The sequence below is a fragment of the Phocoena phocoena genome, chromosome 5 (genome assembly GCF_963924675.1).
Source record: "Phocoena phocoena chromosome 5, mPhoPho1.1, whole genome shotgun sequence".
Taxonomy (NCBI): domain Eukaryota; kingdom Metazoa; phylum Chordata; class Mammalia; order Artiodactyla; family Phocoenidae; genus Phocoena; species Phocoena phocoena.
This window is the reverse complement of record NC_089223.1, coordinates 67,707,754-67,716,129: the sequence shown is the minus strand read 5'-3', so window position 1 is coordinate 67,716,129 and position 8,376 is coordinate 67,707,754.

Here is an 8,376-nt window from a genome sequence, read left to right as displayed (position 1 = left end):
TAAAATTATTAACAGACCTCAGTCTTTCCTTAGGGAAGAGAAACCAGCATTCACTGTTATTCCACCAGCACATATCACTACTTACCAAGGTTAAATGAGTAAGAGGTTGTTTTCATGGTTTGCTTCTTGCGTAAGGGGCAAGATGCTTTAAATTATTCTAAGAGAAATCCAGTTTTAAAGAATGTTTCAAAATAACACTTTCTAAATTCAAAAATGTTAATTTTTTTATGGAGTGCTGGAAAAAAATTTTTAAACCAAATTCAAACTAATTAGTGGTGTCTAATTTTAATAAAACTTAAATTTCACTTTTGCTATTTATTGTGTTGTCTGGTTAACAAGAGGTAATCTTTCCGTTGGGAGCTTTTAAAAATATCACTGGAGTTTTTCATGTTTAGATCAAATAAATTCTCAGTTTAATATCCTGCTAGAGCTCTGTAAGATACTGTTTATTTCTTTTCAGTTTATCAGATGACAAATGCCTCCTGATACAAGCCTTTATGCCATACAAAGACTGCTATGTGAAGTCCCCAGGAAAGTCTTCTATGTATCAAAAACACGTTGAAATATTAGAACTTCAAGAAAGCAACAGACTTCTCACCTTTCAGGTTAGTTGACAGTGATAGGAAAGTTAAAGAATAGGTGAAAACAAGGATGGGACTGGTTAAAGAATGGAAGATTAGCAGAGAAAAGAAAAAGAAAACAGTCTAAACAATCTTCTCCTGTAAAGCAAACCCCTATTATTAAATCACTGAGGAGGTGAGTAGAATACTGAGGGCCCCTCTGGTACAGACTTTGAGATAACATGCAAAGGAGGACCTGGATTAAATCAAATCTCAATTGATGCCTTCTGTAGGGACTAGGAAGTGTGCAGTGAATCATGTGATTGGAGAGCAGAGCAGATGAGATAGTATTTTTACAAAGATGACTGTTGGATGAGATCTGACGTGTTACCAGAGCCAGCAGGATGGGCTGGAAAAAGTCATGGGAGGCCACAAGGAATCAAAGCCTCAAACAATGTAGCTGAAGGAAGACGGATCAGCTCACATAACCAGGAAGGTGAGGAGTGTTGTTGGGAAGGACCAGAACAGGGACCCAGTGCTGCCTGCGTTTCCTCTCCTCACCTCTCATCTGCTTTATTTAGGCTTTTATTTTTGGCTTTATTCTCCCAAGCTGGGTGGTTTTACAAAATGGAGCCATGGTTAATATCAGTTTCTGGGTTCACAACTTCCCAACTTCTTAACATGTGAAGAAAGGGCTTTCCCTGTGACTCTCATTAAAAAAAAAAAAAAAAAAAAAAAAATCATAGGGAAGGACCCTAATTGACCTGAGTTGGATCAATTTCTACCTTCTGGACCAGTCACTAAAGTTAAGAGGTTGGTTCCTGGAGTCACATCATATACACACTTTAACATTTACAAATTCAAGTCTGAGAGTTAAATGGGGGTAAAATAAGAGAGAGGGGGTGGTTGTGTGTGGGTGACACTGCCAGCCACTGAGTACAGTGGATGTGAGCCTGGAGAAGAGAATCTGCTGTGCCCGAGGCCCCAGTGCTTGTCATGGCCTGAGAACCTGGAGCAAAGGCCCAGAGGGTCATTTCATATAACCTGACCCTGAAATGCAAGCCGGCTACTTCATCTGGTAGTCAGCTGAAGAAACAGCCATCTGTTCCAAAACTGGGGGGACATGTCGCTGCAGCCTTCATGAAAAATAAGTATACTGTTATGGGTGTTTAAAGGATTTTCAAGGACAATTTTACCTGTAGTGAATTTCTCCTCACAAGCTGACATTAAAACCTACCCCCTGGGCTTACCTGGTGGCGCAGTGGTTGAGAGTCTGCCTGCCGATGCAGGGGACGCGGGTTCGTGCCCCGGTACGGGAAGATCCCACATGCCGCGGAGCGGCTGGGTCCGTGAGCCATGGCCGCTGAGCCTGCGCGTCCGGAGCCTGTGCTCCGCAATGGGAAAGGCCGCAACAGTGAGAGGCCCGCGTACCGCAAACAAACAAACAAACAAAAACCCAAAAAACATAAAACCTAGCCCCTGCCTAGGATTGCTCCAAACTCTATTAAGATGCGTCTGGGGGCCCATTCCTCAACCAGTTCCTGACAACTCAGAGGTGGGGTCCTTTAGGAAGGCAGTGGCTTCCATTTGGACTTTATGACAAGAGCTGTTGGACGTGCAATTTCCCCCCCAAAGGAGGGTCTACCTTCCAGGAGAAGAGGGGAGAAGCACTGGGGAGCAAAACAATTGGGATCCACTACACTGGAGTGACTATGTGGCATAAGGGTTGAGTGTCTACAAACACCTTCCTCCACTTTGACATCTTGGAGTCCACCTCCCTCCTCTGGTCCTCACGGGGGCCTCCTTCATGGCTTCCTGGCCCTCTTTAGAGCCACTCTGTTAGCGTCTAATTAACATGCACTTCATTCCCAGACTGCTGCCTGCTATAGTGTTTGTGTATGTCAATGGCTTCCTCCCGCTCTGTGAGGCTGGAATTCAGCTACAGAACATGTTTAATTGGAAACTGCAGTGCTTCTCTCCACCTGGAACCAGGCCAAGTTCCTCAGCGAGGAGGAGGGGCCTCGCTGTCTCCTCTTCATCAATCCCCAGGCAGCACCCCTAGCCTGAGTCTAGCACCTCCCCTTTGTTCCCTATGATTTGGAGGTTGCTTCCTAACCATGTGGAGCTCTTAGCCCCCAGAGGCCACCGCTCCGTTTCAGTTTTCTAATCATCCTTTCTCCAGGTAATGTTGCCTGATGAAATATTTGGGACATCTTTATACCAAAAACTTTATTGTTTATCTGATATTCAAATGTTACTGGGCAGCCTATATTTTTATTTGCTACATCTGGCAACTCTATCAGTAAGGCTTCCATAAATATGACCTCTGCCTGCCTGGTGCACCAGGCCACCCAGACATTCCTCAGCAGGTTTCAACGTGCCTACACGCACCAGGAGCGACAATCCAGGCTTAAAATATTCAGATTTTCATGCTGGTTACATAAATGTAATACGGGTATCCCCCACTTTTCCAAAGTTCACTTTACACCATTCACTTTTATGAAAGCCCTACCTATCAGTAGTACTTGTTTTCGCTAACCAAAAGAAATCCAATAGAGGATTTTCACTCTCAGGAGAAGAGAAAAGCGAAAATAGCGTGGGTTTTGCAGCAGGCATTATAGAGGCAGTGCGTGCCCCAAGCAGCGAGAGTGGCCCCGCCAGCTCCTTCCCGGGAATGACACTCAGCATCTCAGCATCAGGCCGCCAGAGCTTTGAACTGTGTCAGCATCAGTGCTTTTTCTCCATTGACTTCGTACAACCGTTAGCAAGATGTGTCCTAAGGTAAGTGCTTCTTTGCTTTATGCCATTTTGGTTTATCAAAGGTTTCATAGGAAGCTCTGCTTTGGGAGAGTGGGGAAACCTTTAATGCAGGCCAGCATTTTAAGTGTGGAATGCATTTTGGACACAGAAGATAGTCCCTGGTTATATCTGTCATTAGCTAGTTATGAAGTATGATTAACACTGTTAGAAATTGACATTTATCTGTAAAATAGGCTTAATTATATAAATCAGGCATAATCACCAGGCCATGTTGCTTTTACGTACAAACCAGCTGAGAGGAATATTCCTATCAACTCTCCCATTTGACAGCTTCTCTTAAAAGAAAATCTTCCTGCTTCCTTTCAACAAAAGTGGCCAAATGTTATTGCAATTCAAGTTGCTTCAAGGAATTTAGAAAACCTACGTGTTTTATTACTTAAAACACAATAAATTACTATATACTCAATCTACTTGTCTGACAATTTCAGTTTCTTTCAGAGGGTGGTGCTGAAAGTAGAGATAAAGCAAGTATAAGAATGCAAAAATCATCCATCATCCAATATATTTTGAATACATTGGCCCAATCTTTTTGAATGCAAATATATAAATATTTTTAAAGAAATTGGGGCCAAACTGTAGTACATTCTGTTATATAATTTACTTTCTTCCTATCAGATTTTTAAGCTTTTTGATAGTGTATACTCTTCTATTATATGAATAAAGCATAATATACTCAACCAATTGCATATTGCTGAATATTTAGGTTTTTCTAATTTTTTTTTTCTGTTGCCACAGTCTTATTTTAGCTTCCTGCATAAATTGTCTGCAATTCAGATGATTTCTCTAAGTCAGCAGAGTAAGCACCTAATGTTTCTGCCTGCCCAAAATCCATTTTTCCTCTGTCTGTTAACAGCACCCAATATTCTGTTGGGGAATCCCTGGCCCAAATCTGAGTTCATGTGTCTTGAGTGGGGATGAGACTACCCCCAAGTTCAAGGGAGAGCATTCCATCTTGTGGCTATAACAACTTTTTCAAGGATAGGCACAGTTCCCCTGCCTGGGTCAAATTTATCCCAGGACTTTTATGAAAATTATTGGGAAGTAAGCATTCTCATTCCATGGTTGGTTCTGAGCTGGTGGATATATCTGGATTTGTCCAGCCCCCTAGGGAGAAAGGGAACATAAAAATGAAGATGACAGTGGAAAGCAGAGCTGAGAAATGGACAGAGACCCAGTCCTCACTATAACCTGGGAGCCAGCCACACCAGGAGATTTTTTCATTCTTGTGAGTCACTAAATTCCCTTTTTGGCTTAAACCAATTTGAGTCAGTGTTTCTGGCACCTTACTTGAAATAATCCTAATTAAAAAAAAAATGTCCATCAGAAGTGTATTATCGAATTGCTTTCCCCCCAGAAGTTGTATCGAATAACCCCTACCATCAAAGCTGTGCTTCTATTGCATTTCCACCATTAAATGTTGTTACTTTGAGACACTATTTGACTTTTTTTGAAGTTTCATAGTTTATGTTTATTTAAATACTGGCAAGGTAAAACTTTTCCTATTCAATAAATAGAATGTAATTTGTCTATTGTAAATTGTATCTTTTGCCTATTTTTCTCTATCAACCTGTGGCCTATGGATCGATTACATGATTTGCCCTTTGATACTTGTGGAATGTATTTTTCCTCTAGATTTTAAGCTTTAAAAAATAACGTTTACATTTTTCTGATTATAAAATATATTTACAGAGGAATTTGGAAAACACAGTAAAACACAAAGAAGAAAATAAAAATCACTTTTAATACTACCACTCAGACATAATATACACTGGAGAAATTCCCTCTACGTTTACATATATTTAATATACTTACTAGAATTTAAGTGTATGTTAATATGTGTTTATAGCTTTTAAAATTGCTTTATCACTTAAGATTATGTCAACAGGGAATTCCTCCCTTGTCATTAAATATTCCTCAAAATGGGTCTTGGACCCTCTGAGAAAAGTCATGAACTCACATTTCAGGAAGAAAAATGTACGTATATAGAGAAGTTGATACATTATTTCAGGAGGGTCACATATTCATCCTGGACCAGATTAGGAACTCTGGTTGTAAACACGATTCTTAGCATCTGCATAGCAGTCTTTTGTATTAGTACATTTGTAATTATTAATTTTTTTATCGAAGTATAGCTGATTTACAATGTTTCAGGTGTACAGCAAAGTGATTCAGTTATATCTATATCTATATATCCATATATCTTCTTTTTCACATTCTTTTCCATTATAGGTTATTTCAAGATATTGAATACAGTTCCCTGTGCTATACAGTAGGTCCTTGTTGTTTATCTATTTTATATATAGTAGTGTATGCCTGTTAATCCCAAATTCCTAATTTATCCCTCCTCCACCCATTTCCCCCTTTGGCAACCATAAGTTTGTTTTCTGTGTCTGTGACTCTATTTCTGTTTTGTAAATAAATTCATTTGTATCATTTTTTAAGATTCCACATATAAGTGATATCATATAATATTTGTCTTTTTCCGTCTGACTTACTTCACTTAGTATGATAACCTCTAGGTCTATCCATGTTGCTGCAAATGACATTATTTCATTCTTTTTAATGGCTGAGTAATATTCCATTGTATACATGTACCACATCTTCTTTATCCATTCATCTGTCGATGGACATTTAGGTTGCTTCCATATCTTGGCTACTGTAAATAGTGCTGCACAGAACACTGGAGTACCTGTATCTTTTTTAATTAGAGTTTTCATGTTTTCCAGATATATGCCCAGGAATGGGATTGCTGGATCATATGGTAACTTTATTTAAGGTGATTCCTATTTAACCACATCATATTCGGTTTAGGAGGACAGACTTTGGGATCCAAAAACTTGGGTTCAAAGCCTAGCTCTATCCCTACTAGGGGGTGACTTGGCAAATTTCTTTCTCTCTCCGTTTTTTTTTTTTTGACTTGGCAAATTTCTAACCTCATTAAGCCTGTTATGAAGATTGAGTGAGATGATCCATGATTAAAAGCTTAGTAGATTGTCTGTATATAAGCATTCAATGTAGCTCTCATTTTTTTTTTAATTCCCTGATTGTTTTCTTGGATAAACACCTAGAAATAGAATTGCTGGATCAAAGGAGATGCACATTTTTAGGACTACTCTCATCTACACCAAGTTTTCTTCTGGAAAGTATATACCACTAGCAGGATGAGAGGGTATGCAGTTGATAGTATCCTTGCCACCATAACATAATATAATTTATGTTAGTTTTTTCTGACAGTGGAAAAATGGCATCTATAGGGTTGGCCAAAAAGTTCGTTCGGGGCTTTCCATAACATCTTACGGAAAACCCGAACAAACTTTTTGGCCAACCCAATAATTGCTTCAATTTAATTTCTTTGGTCTTTCCTTTTTGTGATCTTGTGTGTCTACTCATATCGTTTGCCTTTTTCCCTATTGTATTGCTTGTTCCTGTTAATTTGTAAAACTGTTTTATAAATTAATGATACTAGCTCTTGGTTTTACATATGTTGCAAATATTTTTCTCATTTTATAATTTGCTTTTAGTTTTTTAAATGCTCTTCTGACTACACCAAAGGTAAAAATTCTTATATAGCCATATCTACTGAGCTTCCCATTATGATTTCTTCTGTTACTTTTTTGCTTGGGAAGATTTTCCCTATCCAAAGATGAGATAAATACTAGCTAATATTTTTCTCCAGCATTTTGTTCCATTATTATTATTAATTTCTTTAATCCATCTGGAATTAATTTTGGTGTATGCTGTGCAAGAAGGCTCTAAATTTATTTTCCCCCAAATGGCATATTTTCCATCTATGTTGTCATCTCTCCCTTCTATGTATTTTCTCCCTTCTGGGTGGGCCAGACTCTCCTTGGTGGCAGCAAGAGTAAAGGTAAGGCAATTGAGAAAGAGAAGTGACCCATGCCAGCTTGCCAAAATCACCTCATCTGGAGAACTAGCTCTGTTTTCTAATCCTGGGCTTTTCTCCTAAGTAGTGAAGGAGATCAGAAGGAAAAGGGGAGGCAAGAACATCTGCTTTATTTACAACAATCACACCAGGTGTGCAGTCTGATTTTTGTTCTTCACCCACTGCACAAATCACCTCCCGTATCCCTCCCCAAATCCCAAGAGGAGCTAGTTGGATGAGTTGGCCTGCCTCTAACTATGGCTTACTTAATTTGATTGTGGATTTTAATATCATTAACACAAGGAGGGGGCAAATTGGAGTGGTGTCTGCAGAGTTGGGCTTCAGCTCATGCTCTGCCATTTGTGTTCTTGGCTTATCTCATCCTGTGGTTCAAAGAATGTAAAGGTTCCACAGTCCTCCTCCTTATCTTGTCTGTCCACATGTCTCCCCTGGATATACTCACTTAACCGAAGTATTTGGGTAGCATGTTTCTTTGTTTATCTGCACATAAGCCTAAATGAAAACTTGGAATATTTTTGGTCACATCCCACTTCCTTCAAAGCTCTACAGATATTACTGCATTGTTTTCTTGGGTTTATTGTTTTGGGGAAGTATGAGGGTATATTATTTTCTTAAATGCTTGCAGAAGCACTGCCCTCATGGAATGTATGGTCTGATGGCAAAGAAATTACTCATTTGTGATTGAGTGCAGTATTCTGTGAATTTAATCATATTTTTCATATTCTCTGTCATTTTCCTGAGATTTGGGGAGGAGAAAAGATAAACACACAAGCTCAGTCCACCATTGGGAAGTGGAAGTCACCCAGTCTCCTCTGGTGTCAGAAAAGGGGGTAGGGGCAAGTTTCCAGGAGGAAGGATTCACTCTAGGATCTAGGCTCCACACAGACTAACCATGGGCTAAGACTTCATCCTAGAAATTCCTACTGTTGGCTTTCACAGATCAACTGGCTATCACTTTTTTTTTTTTTGCGGTACGCGGGCCTCTCACTGCTGTGGCCTACTCCCGTCGCGGAGCACAGGCTCCGGACGCGCAGGCTCAGCGGCCATGGCTCACGGGCCTAGCCGCTCCGCAGCATGTGGGATCTTCCCGGA